Raw genomic sequence first — 16172 nt, 5'->3', positions numbered from 1 at the left:
GACTCTATACATTTGCAGTAGATATACTAAAGTAAATCATATGATAAAATTTAACACAGATTTTCTTTTCTTTATGAATTGAACGAATCATTAACATGAACATAGATTTTTATTGAAACCACACTTTTACAAAACAATATATAATAATTTGACTTAGATTTTCCATTTTTATTCCACGAATAATGAACAACGTCTTCCTCATCTTTTGTTTCTTATTCGAAGCATTTTGTTCAGATAGTAAATTTATTCATCTCTATGAATTCCTGTCTAAATTAATTATATGACCGATTTTTTCTCAAAAAGATTTCACTTTACGTATGGGCATTTCAGTAAAAAAAATATATTGCTTAATTTTCTATTGAAAGTTTAATTTGCATAGCGTTCTGTCACTTGTGCTATAAGGGGCTAAAAATATTTGAAATAAACAATCAAGTGCCATAAGGTCATCTCGATTTGGATGCACAGGAGGTGATGCCGCATGCGTATCCCTCGCATATAATTCCCGTGGATTGATCGCGCTGCTGAATCTGATACCGTGATGTCCGCGCGTAATCATTCGTCAGTAATTTTGATCTGGCTATCTTATCGACTGTCAACGGGATCAACTTTGTAACATGGCCGGATGGAGCGCAAATACATACATCTGCACCCCGTGACCAGGATACGCCTGAAATGGCAGCTTTATCAAGTATGGACCGACGAGTATCGATTCTCATCGATTCGAATTAAAAGATTCATAACATTTGTGCACAGTTGATCAACAATTAATAGGAAGAATCTCTTATTAACAATCATAAGACGTTCGTAATCGTTGAATTAGATATAATTTATATTTTTATATTTGTACTAATAGACGTAAAAATGAGCCAACATTATTTTAGTAGCTGTTTGATAATAAATTGATTTTAATTAGTCTATACGGGTGTTTGAGTAAACGTTGATTTAATTTTAATCTGAAAATGAAATGAATTTATGGGATGAGATAATAATTTCCAAATTTATTCAGTGGATATTTCCTCAGCTTGAATTTATATCAGTTGAATTATATTCAATTTAATGTAATAGGTAGTTACAAATCTGATACATTTAAAGAAATTTGGTGATCTTCGTCCATGTGTTTTGATAGAATTTTCATAATACTTTTTTATGCAATATTTGACACTTTATCAAAATTTGGGAAGAAATATTAGGCATTCCATTTAAAAACTGGAAGGTGACTATTATATCTTGATAAAAATGTAACATAGTAAAAAACATATTATTGCATTATATGTCCCCCTTGATACCATGCAATTTTTGTATAAAATATATTTTCAGCCAATAATTTACGAGTAATTGAGATGGTCACGTTAGGTGAAACACCCTCTATATTCCCAGATAGTATAGAATATCTTGTATGAGTCACTGTGATCGATGTGATACTAAACGTTTAACTGTATGGTGGATATTAAAAATATTGATAGTGAATTAATACGTTTTCATGACAACTCCATTGACCAGGTTCGTAAATGCGTTAATGGAGTAATAAATGTGTCATCGGCAATTTTTTATCGGTCCTTGTATACAGCGGAAGGTGAAGCTAATGAAGAATAGAAGCGTGGAATTGCTTTTTCCAGCCGGCAATATCGAAACCGGCGACAGCTGCTAATGACTCTGTCACCAATGACCTCTTTCCTCGGTCTTTCTTCCATCGAGGAACTGCTGCCGTTATGACGCAAGTTTATATTCGCTTTAGAATTAACGAACGGCACCGGTGTTCACTTTATAGATTATAGAGTATAACTATCGTGAGATGATGACGTCGGATATAGACGTAACGAGTTGCGTAATATCTATATGTACTCTGAATCACAGTTTACGCATATCATTTGCAACTGGGGCTGCCATTCATCCGGGTTTCCCCGGATTTGTCCTCTTTTTTTTGGGGCGTCCGGGGACGTCCGGAGAGATTTTCTGTAGTGATCTAGGTTTTAAGATAAGTTTGCGTATTTTATAAGTTATTTTAAATCACAAATAAATTCCTATCTTATACAACTATATTTTACCTTTATTTTTTCAATGCGGTTACAGTCTATAATTTACAGAAATTTTTGTTTTAGGATATCGTATTTAATATAAGAAATAGTTGGAAGTGTCCGGGTTTCAAGTGGAAATGTTATACATATCAATATATTGAATAATATAATTTAGTATATATTTGTAGGCGATTCAATATAATGAACGTTGGAACCGAATTCCAAACGGGTCCTTTTCCTAACGGTATTCGCGCTACCAAAGAACTGTTACCGCTCATATAAACCAAAGAAATAAAGATTAATTAGTTTACCCGTGAAAAATGCTTCCACAGATTTAATTTATATCCAGACGCTTCAGCTACATATTCGACGCTGGTAGTTCTAGTGTTCTTCAGTAATAATATTCGTTTACAGTTAATGGGAATTCATTTAGAGTGAAGGATAACAAGATAAATTAAAATAATTTTGCAGGAAGGATGCTTGTGCTATAATTAAATATTCAGTACTAATTGAATGGAATTATTCAATAACAAGAAATAATACAAACTTCAAACAGAGCGAAACAGATGCATTAATCGTGAGACTCGAAATCAATTGAGAATTTATTACATGATTTGTATTTTATATTTTATATATTGTTATAAAAAGTATGTTAGAATCAGTTCTTTTATGAAAAAAGACGCACGGGGAAGGAATTGTTGTATTTGAAAGGGGATTGTATCGCGAATAGCCTAACCTTAAATCTGTCATTGATGTTTAAGTTTGGTGGGAACTCGAGTGGCGATATTTTATCTCTCCGTCGTTGTGAGTGTCGCGTGACGGCAAAGGGTCCGACGCCCTGTTGCCGATCACCAACGAGGCGCGTGCGGATAAACATTTGAAATAAAGGATCTGGCCACGAAGTGGGGAGAGTCTCTTGACTCTCTGGCAAGAGGACCGTGTCAAAAGACACAGCAGTTACCCCAGGACATTGGCAGAGCGTAGTCGATATTTTGTATATTTCTTATAGGTATTTAAAGATAATTTGTTTATAGTTAAAGTTACATGTTTCGTACAGTACGAACTCGCAATGCGTTGGTAAATCGAGACGACAATATTGGATTTATAAAGTGTGTTATGTCTCGTTCGAGTGCCAATTAGGGTTTCTGCGTTTCTGATGAAGTCCGAAATGTCGTGCCGGAATAAGTGAATTTGTGTGTTCAGAAGACGGCGGGTGTTTTATGGTTTGGCTGAATATGGCGTGCAGATGTAAGTACGGTTTGCATTTTATAGTATAAGTCGAGGTTCTTGTCGTAGAGCACGTATGGATAATTAAGAGTTTCGAGGTTTAAAGATTTATGAAGTTAGACGGTCGGTTGAAAAGACCGTACAACACATTTTAGTGTGTATAGAAGAGAACAAAAATTTGTAGAATCTACCTTTAATATCAATGAATAGGAAATAGAAACTAGAACTGTATTCCCAAATATTTCGATCACAATTTTTATTTATTTAAGATTATTAATAGACATAAACTAAACATGCGAAAAAATAAAAGTAGTTATTTTTAATTATGGACAAAAGTATACTTCCGTCAACTATCTCTTTTATTCAGCTTATTAAGAAAAGGAATTCTTATAATGGGCCAGTTCAAATTGTGCTGGACTACGTTTGACCAACAATCCGTCTCTTACCATACGTTACCGCAATGGAACACCTTGTATGGTTCGGAGAACCACTGCTGGCCAAGCAAAAAACATCGTGCCCATCCAAGAGTCTGTTTCCAGAACGTAAGAGGTATTCGCACGAAGCTTGATGACCTCTTTCTTTCCTTGTTTACGTCCAGTATTAGGTATGATATTATCGTTTTCGTCGAAACTTGGCTAACCAAAGAAATTCCTACCTCAGAACTACGTTTAAATGACTACAACGTTTTTCGTTGCGATAGAAATCCTCAAACAAGTGCTTATCAAAGAGGAGGTGGAGTATTGATCGCGGTCATAAAACATTTAAAATGATTATTATTAATTTCACCACTAGACAATATTGAACAAGTCTTCATTAAAATAAATTTAAGAAACAAATCTCTAGTAGGAGAGTAAATGAATACAAAGAAAAAGGTAAAAAATTATCATTTCTCCCCGACGGGGAGTCGAACCCCGGTCTCCCGCGTGACAGGCGGGGATACTGACCGCTATACTATCGAGGAGGCAGTGTTTCTACTTTGGTATTTGCAGGTACACATTGATGTGCACTATGTTCTTTGGTATCTTATTATTTAACGCAATTAGCCTATGTAATTACAGTATTTTTTTTTTTTTTTAAATCTAAACTTAAAAATTTAATTAAGGTCTAGATATATACAAACTTGGCAATGAAACTCTGTAGCTGTGTCTAATCTTAATCTATGACTGTTACCTAAACATATATTAAAGCCACCAGTATTTTTTAGTATTTTTCCTGGTCTTGTCACTTAAATCTATCGTTGATAACCTGTACATGAATCTTAAATTAATGTCGTCCACTTGTAAGTTTTTGTCGTATATGATTTTTTTGTCAAACGTCTTTCGGTTGTAATGGTAAATTAACGGTAAGTTATCGGTGTTCTGGATATACTCCTCGCCATCCAGGTAGACAAAGGATTCCGGAGGAGTGTAGCCTGTTTGTCTGGTGTGATTGAAATATAATGGGTTTGGATACAGTGAGTGTGCTACGAGAGTGTTAGATGTGATGTTGCGTACCTTGGACCAGTGGTCCCTGATTAACTTTAATATGAAGATGTCAATGCGAACTAGCTTAGCCTCTTCATATAACTTGTAATTACTGATCAGTTTAGTATAGTTCGACTCTGGCGAATTATACTTGCCCAGACAGGCCCTAATGCATTTTCTTTCGAAGACCCGTAGTTTTTCCATCGTACCGGCGCAAATATTAAACCATATTTGACAGCCGTACGTTAGAATTGGTCTTATCAAGGTTTTATAACAGATGATTTTTACGGATTTGTGTAATTCTCTTGAGTAAAACAATCTTTTATTTGCTATGAAGGCTCTGCTAGCTTTTTGAATTTGTATGTTAACATGGTTATTATGGTTTAGCTTGAAGTCTAGATATACACCGAGATACCTTACTGTATCTTTGCGGGGGATTGTCTCGTTTATATTATTTGCTGCGTGTAATGAAAAGTTTTTTGAATTTTTCCTGACGTCGTTGTTTGCATTCGAGATGGTCGAAATGTATGGCCTAAACAATATTGTTTCACACTTATGTGTGTTAATTTTTTATTTCCAGGTTTGGAAATAATCCTGCACTTTTTCAAATAGATCCTGTAATTGTGTTTTTATGATCGATGGTTTGCTGTTTTTTATGTAAATTAGTAGGTCATCCGCGAAGGCTATTGCTGATTTGTTGTTCTTTTCGTCTGTATTGTTCAGGCCATACATTTGGAGCAAGTCACTGATGTAGATGTTGAACAGAACGGGGGAATTAACTGTACCTTGTTGCAATCCGTTAGCAATTACGAAGTCTCTGGTGGATTTACTATTGCCTTCTGTGACAAAAAAACGTTTCTCATGGAGCATATCCCAAAGCATTTTAATCAAATGCTTGGGGAAATCTTTTTTCAGTAGTTTGAAGAATAATCCGTCTAACCATACAGTATCAAATGCCTTTTCTAGATCTATGAAGCATGCCCCAACGCAGTCACCGGCATTTCTAGCCCAGCAGATGTCCGAAGTGAATTTTGTTATGGCATGTACGGTGGAATGGTGAAATCTAAATCCAAACTGAGTTTCTGGGATAATATTTTTTTCAGTGCAGTGACTATTGATGGCATTGTTGATGATGGTTTCAAATACTTTGCTGATATTGGGTAGTAAGCTTATTGGCCGGTAACTGGTTGGGTTGTTCCCTTCTTTATCTTTCTTTTTGATAGTGATTAACTTAGCTGTTTTCCATGCGGAGGGAAAATACCCTAAGTTTAGACAGTTATTAAATATGATTGCGTAATAATAAATATATCGTGTCGGTAGGTTTTTTAATACTATGTTAGGTATTTCGTCAAAGCTGGCTGATTTTTTCCCGTTAAGTTTGCGAAAAGTGAGTCTTAACTTAATTGTGCTTGTAAAGAAGTTTTCTGGGATGTGTGAACTATTGGGGTTGTCAGAAGTATTTTGGTCCGAAAAGTTGCAGATGGTATTTTTATTTCTTTTATCCGTTTCTATTTCCTGTTTTAACTCCTTAATTTTTCTATTGATTATACTTGTTAAGTGTGGTTTCCCCAGGTGATCGTTCTGTAAATGAACTTTTTGGAAGTGCGCGCCTATGACATTTAATTTATCTGTTGTTTTGTTGATGATGTAATTATTGTCGTTATCTTTCTGTAGTGAATTTATATTAACATTTGCTTCTTGCAGTAGAGTGTGTGAGTTCTGTGGTATTTTAAGGGTTTCTATTGTACTAGATGTTTTATGTCTGAATATACTGTTTATTTTTGGAAATAGATCTTTTGACTTGTGTTTTGAAATGTTTGTAATTTTTTGTTCCCAGTAATTGCTTACCGATGCCTGAAAAGCTAATTTTATTTTGTGCCTAGTGTTTTTTAATAGTTTTTTTAAAACTCTAACCTGGATCGGCTAGCGATAGCGAATTATTTTTTGAGATGTTGTTTACCTGCGTGATTAGAAAACTTTTTTCTTTTCGTAATTTTTAAATGAGCGGTGTGATGAATTTAGTTGTGGAGGTTTTATTGAAGTCGTGATATGGTATTGTATTGTCTATTGCTTCTAAAATGTGTTCATTTAATTGTCCTAGGTGAATGTCTATTTCGTCTCTGTTTAAGTTTCTATTGTCTGGGATGTCGTAATCTTCGTTGTTATCTTGCAAGAATTGTTTGAATTTTGGCCAGTCAACATTATTGAAGTTTCTTTTTTGGATGGAGTTATCTGTATCGAAAGCTAGTAAGGGGCGGGATTCTATTGAGATTATCATATGCATGGCTTTATGGTCACTGTGATAGTCTAAGCATTTAACTTTACTAGATCTGATGTTATGAAATTTAATTCTAGTATCGGCCAGGCAGTGATCCAGGTATGAATTGCTGCCGGGAAAGGATGGTTTTTCGGTACTGAGCAATCTCGTTCTAAAAGTAACTTCACTTTCCTGGTGCCATAGGTACAAGGAAGTCCCTCTCTTATTATTTAACGAGTTGCCTCAGGACACGTGTTCCGCATTAAAATCGCTGGGATACTGACCGCTATACTATCGAGGAGGGGACGCGTAAGTTTTCGTAGTCGCGGGTATACATCTCGTGTATTCTAATTTTTGTACATCTTTGGTTAATTACAGTTAATTTGGCGTTGGCGTAGTCTTAGCTTAACCTAACCTGTAAAGGGAGAGAAATGAGTCTATTGGTGTATTTGACTTATTAGCTATATATTGCCTACTTATCACAGCCACCAATATTTATTGCGGTTTTGTCTATTTTTATCGCTTAAATCTATCTTAGATAATTTATACATAAATCTTAGATTACTGTCATCGGCTTCTGTATCTTTATTGTACAATATTTTTTTATTGAACGTTTTCCTATTGTAGTGATATATGAATGGTAAGTTGTTGGAATTTTGAATTAGAGTGTAGCCAGTTTGACGGGTGTGTTCGAAGTATAGTGGATTCGGGTAAACTGTATGATCGATCATAGAGTTTGAGGTGGTTTTGCGGATATTCGACCAGTGATTTCTGATTAATTTTATAATGAAAAGGTCTATACGGATGAGTTTAGCTTCTTCGTAAAGTTTGTGATTGCGAATTAATATTGTATAATTTGATTCTGGGGATCTATACTTTCCTAAAATATTATAAGTACTTTTTGTAATTATGTTTTTCTACTTGTTCACAACTGTTCAAGTGACTTTATAGTCGCTAAATCCGCAAAAAACTGCTTACAGGTCTATAACACAGAACTCGTGCTCTTCAAAACGTACTCGGAAACGAACTGACCTTTTTCACGATGCACTTGATTATCCTTAAGGGCCCGTAACCACTCACACGCACGGGAACACACACACACACACACGCACCTTCAGATCCCACTCGAAACATTTCGAGGCAAGCATGCAACCTCTGAAACCTAACTTCGTTACGACTCCGTAGAAAAAGTATTGGTACTTTCTTTATAAAATATTAACATTCTGTGACAAAAAAATTCTATAAAAATACCGTAACGCTATTAAAACAATTTATGCAAAAGATTGTCATTACTTTATCAATGCCTCACAATTTTCAAAATAATTGAAATGTACGTATCGCTTTTCTATTGCTTCCGAACATAATTTTTTTATCAATAACGTTGTAATCTGTTAACTATTATTGACTAGCTAAAAATAGTAAATGCCATGCCTAATATTATGTTTATATTCATAAATGCAGTCAGCAACCGGACAAGAATTTATAAGAATTTATAAGAAATCATCCAAAGAAAGAATATGCATTCGAAGCAATTTTATTTCATTCGTCAACAATTATTCACGGTTATTCGATCGAAATCATTGATTCGCCGAGTAGGATGAGTCGAGGCTGTTCGGCAAAACGCGTCCAAGCGGATATTTATCTGTCGTGTAATTTACAACGCGTCATTTTCGGATTCGTCGTTTCGATTTCGATGTGCGTCCGCTTTGAAATTTAAACCTGCCGCGCGCACGGGGTCTGCTCGCGGCTCCGTGCTGGCCCCGTATACAACTCAAACAGTTGAATTTATTGACTGGCGGGACCGATAAATTGTTTCGTGGGTCCGCGACAGGTCGATGGGACAGACGTTATTGAGCCATTAAATCGTGATTACTCGCGTGTTATTGGGCGCGGTGACACAGAGACGAAGGCATTCTTTAATTCTTTTCTGCCCTCTTGGACGAGTCCTGCTCGTCGACTCCTCCAGTCCCTTTGTCTTCATTTTTTTTCCCTGCCCCACGAAAAAGCTGTCTCTGGATCTTTTTTCGTTTATTGCGGCTGTCCCGATGATGGATTCCTAAGGAAATCATCGAGAGCAATATTCTTTGGTTATTTTCGTCTATACAGGGTGGGGCAATACCTATGTCCATTTTGGATATTGCCATTATTTGTATTAACATGAAAAAAATGTTATTTACAAAACTTACACTATATAGAGGGGGGCATATTATGACACAACCATTTTCTGCGTGGGTAAAGGCATAGAGGAGATTTCAAGGTCATTTCTATTTTTTTTAATAGAATGCTATGTTTTTTTTATCAATATTCATTTACATGAAAATTCTACACCATTTTTCTAAGCAAAAAGTGACGAAGATATTTTTAAGTTATAATATGAGTAATTAACATAGAATAACCGGTTACTGTACTTCCTATCTATAATCGCGCTTATAATTAGTTGATTTCTTTACAATGGCCATTCGCACTATATCACAGGACTGGCTGACAGTCGCACTTTGTGTTATGAAAAATAAATGGTTGTTTTTTTAATTGCGTAACGATGTAAATATTGAGAGGAAATATTGTACGCTGTCGAAACTAAGAACATAATAAATTCTGAGTGCCCGTGTAGACAAGATCCACGTTCTAAAGAACTGAAAAAGTCTTGAGATATAACGCACGTGTTTTATTGCCATTCGAAAGTCCGAATGTTCTCGGTCCTTGCAGACCTTCCGAGGAACCTAACCGCGCGCGGACCAGATGTCGATGGCTTCCCGCTGATTGACAATAGGACTTTGAAAGGTTGTGTATATAACACGCAGTTTCAAATTTGTTCATAGTAAAGAACCATCCCCTTAGGGAAAGTGAAGGACGGTATGCAATCCTTGAGACGTTGAAAATTGTGATCAGTTATTCACGAGCGTCCGGTCACTTCACATCGACGGGTGGTGTTATATACATAGTATTTTAAAAATTGTATTTATTCGTCTTCAATAACCATACGCTTATTTGATTACTTTTTCTTGAATTGTTTTCACAGTGAGTTTATTTTTGTTAATTTCTCTTCGCTCGTGTACCGTGCGTTCGAATTTTTTTTTGATTGCGTGCTGTGTTATTGTATTAGCGGTTGTGTTTTTGTGTTGAAATATCTGGACAGACAGGTTCGGTCAGATGTATCCTGAAGGTGGTTCTTCGATGATTGTCAATACGTATGTCCACAGAAGGAAGGTGAGGAATTTGATTGATACTGCGAGCGTAGTGAAGAATAATCTTTATAAGAATTATTTTTATAAATAGAAACACTACGTATGTAGGAAACACGTAGGAAAATCATCAGTCGATGTTGTGAAACAAACAATTTATTAGTTAAACAACAAAACAATACATATTTTTCTTCATTTCTAATAAACATATAATCTCAAGATATCTTCCATATTTAACAAAATTTTTGCCAAGAAAGGGTTTAACACCCTCTATAAATACTCCATTGTAAATTCTTTCTTCGACGTAAAAGAGAAAACAAAGGTCTAAAATAAAATTCTGCTACTTGTTACACGGACTCAACGTTGCGCAGGGCACTCTAATTTTCACGAATCGAATCCAATCGACATTCAGCACCCCTGCCCGTAATATAAATACTCCTTCGATCGCGGCCCGACAAGAATCGTATTGCCGTCCATTTAGCATTCGCGATACGTACGTTCCATCGATGTCGTGCACGGCGTAGTTAATTGCGCGAATTTATCACATGGTGGGGGAATTTGAGGGGCGGGGGAGGGGATTGGTACACGAACGGGAACGGTGGGATACGACGACAGACAGTGGTGGGGTATTACTCCACGTACGATCACGCCTGTTTGATATGCCGCGACACTCAAAACTCGTACATCACACTTAATCGCTGAATATGGAACAGTCAGCCTAGACAGCCGTATCCAGCATGCATATTTAGACTGCAATTATGGTCCTTAGCTATTGTCGGCACGCACGCCGCCGCAAATTCTCTATTGAATCCTGCCTCCGTCTATTTTTTTTTTTTCTCTCTCACGAATATTGCAGTCTTTGGTCGAAGCTGGTGCACTTTAACCTTCTTTGTGGAAGCACTGTCCTTTGTTATTTTCTTACATTGAAAATTAAGTGAAATATTGTTACACATTGTAAGTGTTTCAAGTCTTCAGAAAGAAGAAATTAATTTTTTTATAGTAGACCGCTGTTTACACAAGCTTCATTGTAAAGCACTTATGTTTGGAAGATTTTTAAGTAAAATGGGAATATGAATGAATAGATGAACAGTGGGTATGCACAGGTTTCCGGACAGATAGATTTATTCATATTATTTTCCAAAAACGATGTCTCAAATTAATGTTCGATACATGGACATGGCAAGTAAAAGGAAACAGTACCATAAATACTTTTTTTATATATCGTGTTGGATTGTTACTACGTAACTATAATGTGTCAGCTAGTAAGCAAAAATGAATAGTGTTATGTATGAGAAACGCTGCTTTAGTCAAAATGATACAATAGACCGGATGACATGGGACCCGTAGGCCTGTAACGTTTTGACCTGAGGGTTGGGTAATAAACTGTATGCAGTCCGGATCTATTTTCTTTCTTAAGTGGACGACTGACTCTCGGTCGTGTCCTTACGGATTTTTCCTCACTTCGAGTACGATTTCCAAAGCGTTAAGGCATCCTTCCACGCCAAGAAATAAAAGAAGTTATAAAAGGATTCATAGTATTTACTATTTAGTTTAACCCATTTTCAATATATCATTTTTAGAAAATAAACTGAGGAATCTATTTGTCCGGAAACTTTTGCACGCCACTGTATTATAATATTTGGAGAAATATATAAACAGTATACAAATATATTGTTAGAATGTTATTTCTTGTCACAAAATTAACAGGCGACAAAAATACGCTGAATAGTTTTCGGATTTTCTCTATTTCGGACTAGAATTGACTTTCTTCTGAGTACTGCATCATATATTTTTTGAAGTCTCTAGAAAGCAAATATTAGAATACTTACTTTTATGACTAAACATTAATTAGTGTAATTTCTTTTTACATTTTGGTGAACATATGTGACTAAAAAGTCCGATTTTGAGGGTGAAAAGATTTCTTCATCTAATCTTATCTTTCCTTTCTATAGCATGGAAGTTTCACACGGACTCGTTGGGATCTGGTTTCTGTCATCACGCTTTCGGAAACCTGACCCCCTACGGGTCGCAGTTCCTTGGTCTCTTTATTCCCTTTCTAAGCCATCTTTCTTCCTCGCTTTAATTTCGTCTTCCGAGGTGTCGATGGCAAATCGACCAGTGTGTTCTTGACGGTCGTAACAGTAACACGTCGCGAAATTAGCTAGAAAAGTCTTTAATTTGTTAACATTAAATTAGCTGTGAGTAATGTTACATTCTTGAAGATAATTATGAGCTGTTATATTTGTGTAAAAAAATATTGGAAGCTTAATAGGTCTGAATTCTTATATAGATTGTTTTGGTAAAATACAAAATTATTGAGTAACGAATGAAGTAATAAATTTAGTAACAGTGTCTGGAAGTATAATGTAGCGTCGATTCATCAAGCGGTGCGACAAAGACAGCCCGGTCGGCTTTCGACACAACAAAGATAAGCGCTCGACTGTCGACGCGTGGAGATTGTAATCGATACACATTCAGTTCCTGGAACGAAAACGCAGACAGACCTCGTTATATGTTATACAGCGGACTGGAACTAGTAACTTAGAATGAGACATGCATATATTAATAATAATAATTTAATATTAACGATCATACACTAGAAAACGGAATTATAAAAATTATTCTTCAAGAAAGTCCTCGGTAGTATAGTGGTCAGTATCCCCGCCTGTCACGCGGGAGACCGGGGTTCGATTCCCCGCCGGGGAGGATTATTTTTTTTATATTTTAAGAAACACTGAAAAACATATTTTACACTCTTGAACACTGACCGCATTTTCTTTTTTCAATTACTGCAGTATTTATTACAACGCAATTAAGTTTAATAAATATTATCTACGTAAATATGTATAATTCATAGATTTTCAACTACTATTTACTTCTTTAGTAAATCTTTATCAATACTACTTGCAAAATCATAAAAAATGTATTTATTTATTAAATTTCTTATGAAATTCTTCATATTTATAACTATCCGTTAATAATTTATAGGTTATAACATAACGATTCGAACAGTTGTGCACCACACACAATTTTCCTCGTTAAATAATACTGAAATCTTAAATCAGTATTTTATTTATTTAACGAAAATCCTCACGAACGTTGTTTCATTCACAGACCAAAACAATTCTGTACATTATCCAGTTCGATTGAAAGGCTCGATGGACAATCATCGCAAGACCCCCGGGGAACGACAAAAATCGTGTCACGGAACGATTTCGTAAACCCGATATTTCGTTCGTGCGTCCCCGCGCGTCGGTGAATTACTATAATTACTCGTACTCCCATTGCAATCCGCGGATGTATCTGTTTACAGGAGAGGGACGTCCTTATAGACGATAGATAATAACGAGCGTTTCGTTCCGGAGGATCGTTGAACGGTCAGAAAGAGACCAAGGGGTCTGGACAACGAACGAGAGTCACGAAAGAGGGTGGGGAAAAGGAGGAGAACATAATTACCCGGTGTAATTGCGCCTATAAGGATCTCCATCCTGAGGGGAACCGAGCTCTGAGGAGTCTCAACGCAACGAGACATCGTTTCTCCCTCCGAGCTGGAGGTTCTCGATCGTGTTCACCAGTAATAAGCCCTAATCAGGGGTAGATTTAGGGTCACGTGATACACGCGCGAGGCCGTTTTTTGAATTACACCGTCGTTGCACGCGACATATACACGAAGAATCCACCAGTGGTGATGGTGGTACTTAGCCCCTTTTCGAGAACCGCGACTAGGGACACCTCGTGAATCCACCTTAATTTCACCTGCTTCCGGCGATGATTTCGCCCAATAAATCCCGTCAGCCCCGTGAAGGGAGGACTCTCCCTGGTTAGGGAGGAACAACGTGATCGCAATTTGCGGCATTGTTGGCTAACTGGCCGGGGGAATTGGCTTTTCGTGGTACGTTCACGTGGACCATGGAACCAAGGTGTTGATCGTGCACCAACGGATCACGAACGAGCGTCTGTGGGCCTTTGAACGCCTGGTTCGGTTCGAATTTTTGAGCGAAGAAATTCAATTTGCGATTTCGAAGATATTTGGTTTGGGTAATCGGTGCCGAGGGGTAGTTGGAATTTTGGGATCGAATGGGTGGGTTATAATTTCTTTGTGATCGAAGATAGTTAGATAATTCTGTCTTTTTATAATATTATTTTAAAAGCCGATAATGTGAAGGCTCCCATGGACGATATGACAATTTGTACGATAAATCGTATATCGTCCATGGGCCGCTTTAGCACTAAAACTTCGTATTGGGTGTTCTCTACGCACAGCCTCTTAGCGACACGTCTGGAGACGAGGACAGTTTGTATACACATTTTCGGGAATAGGCTGTGCGTAACGAATTGACTGAACGCATCGAAGGCACGTCCACTTAGGAGTACACCCCACTGTTTTCCCAAAAAACATTTTCCTGGTCGAAGAGACTGTTCGAGTCTGTCTAAACCAGCACCCTGTACAGAACAGTTCTCATGGAAAAATACTTATTAAGTTCTTATACATAAGTATGTTATACTTATTATACAGGGTGTCCACGCGAACGCTGTACAGTTCGTTATTTCCTAAATTATTTGAAATACACGAAAACTGTTTACATAAAATTGAATAGCACTAGGTGGCTATGGTGAATTTTTTTAATATTATTATTTTAAGAGATATGAAGATCAAGTTTGGTTTTTTAAATAGAATTATATTTTTTTTAGATCACTTGATAGTCTGTGCAGGCACCCATGTTAAATTCTTATCCATTCATCTGTGGCCAAACCTTATCAGTTTTCGAATGCCCGCCATCCTATAATAGGTATTGTTAGTTATTGTAGATCCTACGAAATTACGGGATGAATGTAAGACATCGTTTCGCAAATTTCAAATTTATTAATTTCAAATTTCTATAATTAAATTATGCCCATTTATTTTTTCTTGTATCGAAATTTATACTTGTCGTTATTCCGTAAAATTTATGACACGTATTTTAATTAAACTCTTGTTCCGTTTTTCCACATTATCGTAAAGTAAACAACAGATGCAATTACATATTTTTGGTTCATTTTTTTTTATTCATGAAGTATTCGCTTTTATACAATGAGGTCTGTCTCGCATACGCCACGTGGCGCGTCGTGATCCTTTCACCCATCTGGCGCGCGGGAGCTAAAGAAACGCTGACATATGTTCATCGAAAAATTAAATCCACATTTTCTTCAAGAAACGTACGTTCCTTCACCATAAAATCACCAGCGCGCCATTTAGTTTCAACAGAAAATTTAATTTTAATCCTACGAAACGAAAAAGCAAACTTACCTTTCAGATAAGATTTTTTTCCGAAGATCTTGTATAAGACAGACATTTCGGTACACGTTTCGATAAAAAAATTTCCGACCTTAATATCCCTGGTTCTTGTGGACGAAATTCTCGCGAACTCGGCACGCAGTCGCAATTTACAATTAACGCGGAGGCCCCGCGACCGCAGCAGTAAACGACCATTCGTGTATAATTATTAATAAGAGGGGTACGATCGAACGCCAGATTTAGGTACATGTAATGCACTTACCCCTCCGTTTGAGTTATATCTTGAGAACACGCGACGGGGTCCAAGGGAATCACGGGATGGGACCACGCCTCCCTTCGCCAGGTGGCGCGGCGGAGAAGACGCCTTGAGAATCCGCCTTAATTCTGTCTCGGGGTGGAGGGGGTATACGGCGGAGATTCCGGATAATAAATTTCATCCGTGGACGGACCCGGAGTTTCGGCAGTGCTCGCCGTTACAGGCACGTCTCGTCGTTAATTCGTTAAGAACGGCGATCCCTTTTCTCTTATTACTGTTAGAATGATACGCAACTACCGCTCCGGAAACATCGCCGGCTGCTAGTGACGTCGACTCAATTAACGTGAAAATAATTCGGCCTATTACCGAGGAAAACCCGTTTGCTACCTGGCAGGACGTGCTTTTCATTGTTATAGGTATACGATCGTTATTATAATCATTAACCTGTCTTACAATAATGAGTCGGAGGTTTCAATTTAAATTTAATATGTATGAAT

The 16172-nt window shown here is 36.9% G+C and overlaps 2 non-coding genes across 2 annotated transcripts; one reads left to right on the top strand and one right to left on the bottom strand.

The window, feature by feature from the left end:
- Window positions 1–4131: 4131 nt before the first annotated feature.
- Window positions 4132–4203, bottom strand: Trnad-guc. Its single transcript has one exon. It is a non-coding gene; the product is annotated as a tRNA-Asp (tRNA).
- An 8575-nt stretch (window positions 4204–12778) lies between these two features.
- On the top strand, window positions 12779–12850 carry Trnad-guc. Its single transcript has one exon. It is a non-coding gene; the product is annotated as a tRNA-Asp (tRNA).
- Window positions 12851–16172: the final 3322 nt, after the last annotated feature.

Source organism: Dufourea novaeangliae, unplaced genomic scaffold, assembly GCF_001272555.1.
Source record: "Dufourea novaeangliae isolate 0120121106 unplaced genomic scaffold, ASM127255v1 scaffold109, whole genome shotgun sequence".
NCBI lineage: Eukaryota > Metazoa > Arthropoda > Insecta > Hymenoptera > Halictidae > Dufourea > Dufourea novaeangliae.
The sequence above is the reverse complement of the archived record's forward strand: the minus strand, read 5'-3'. Positions and strand labels throughout refer to the sequence as shown.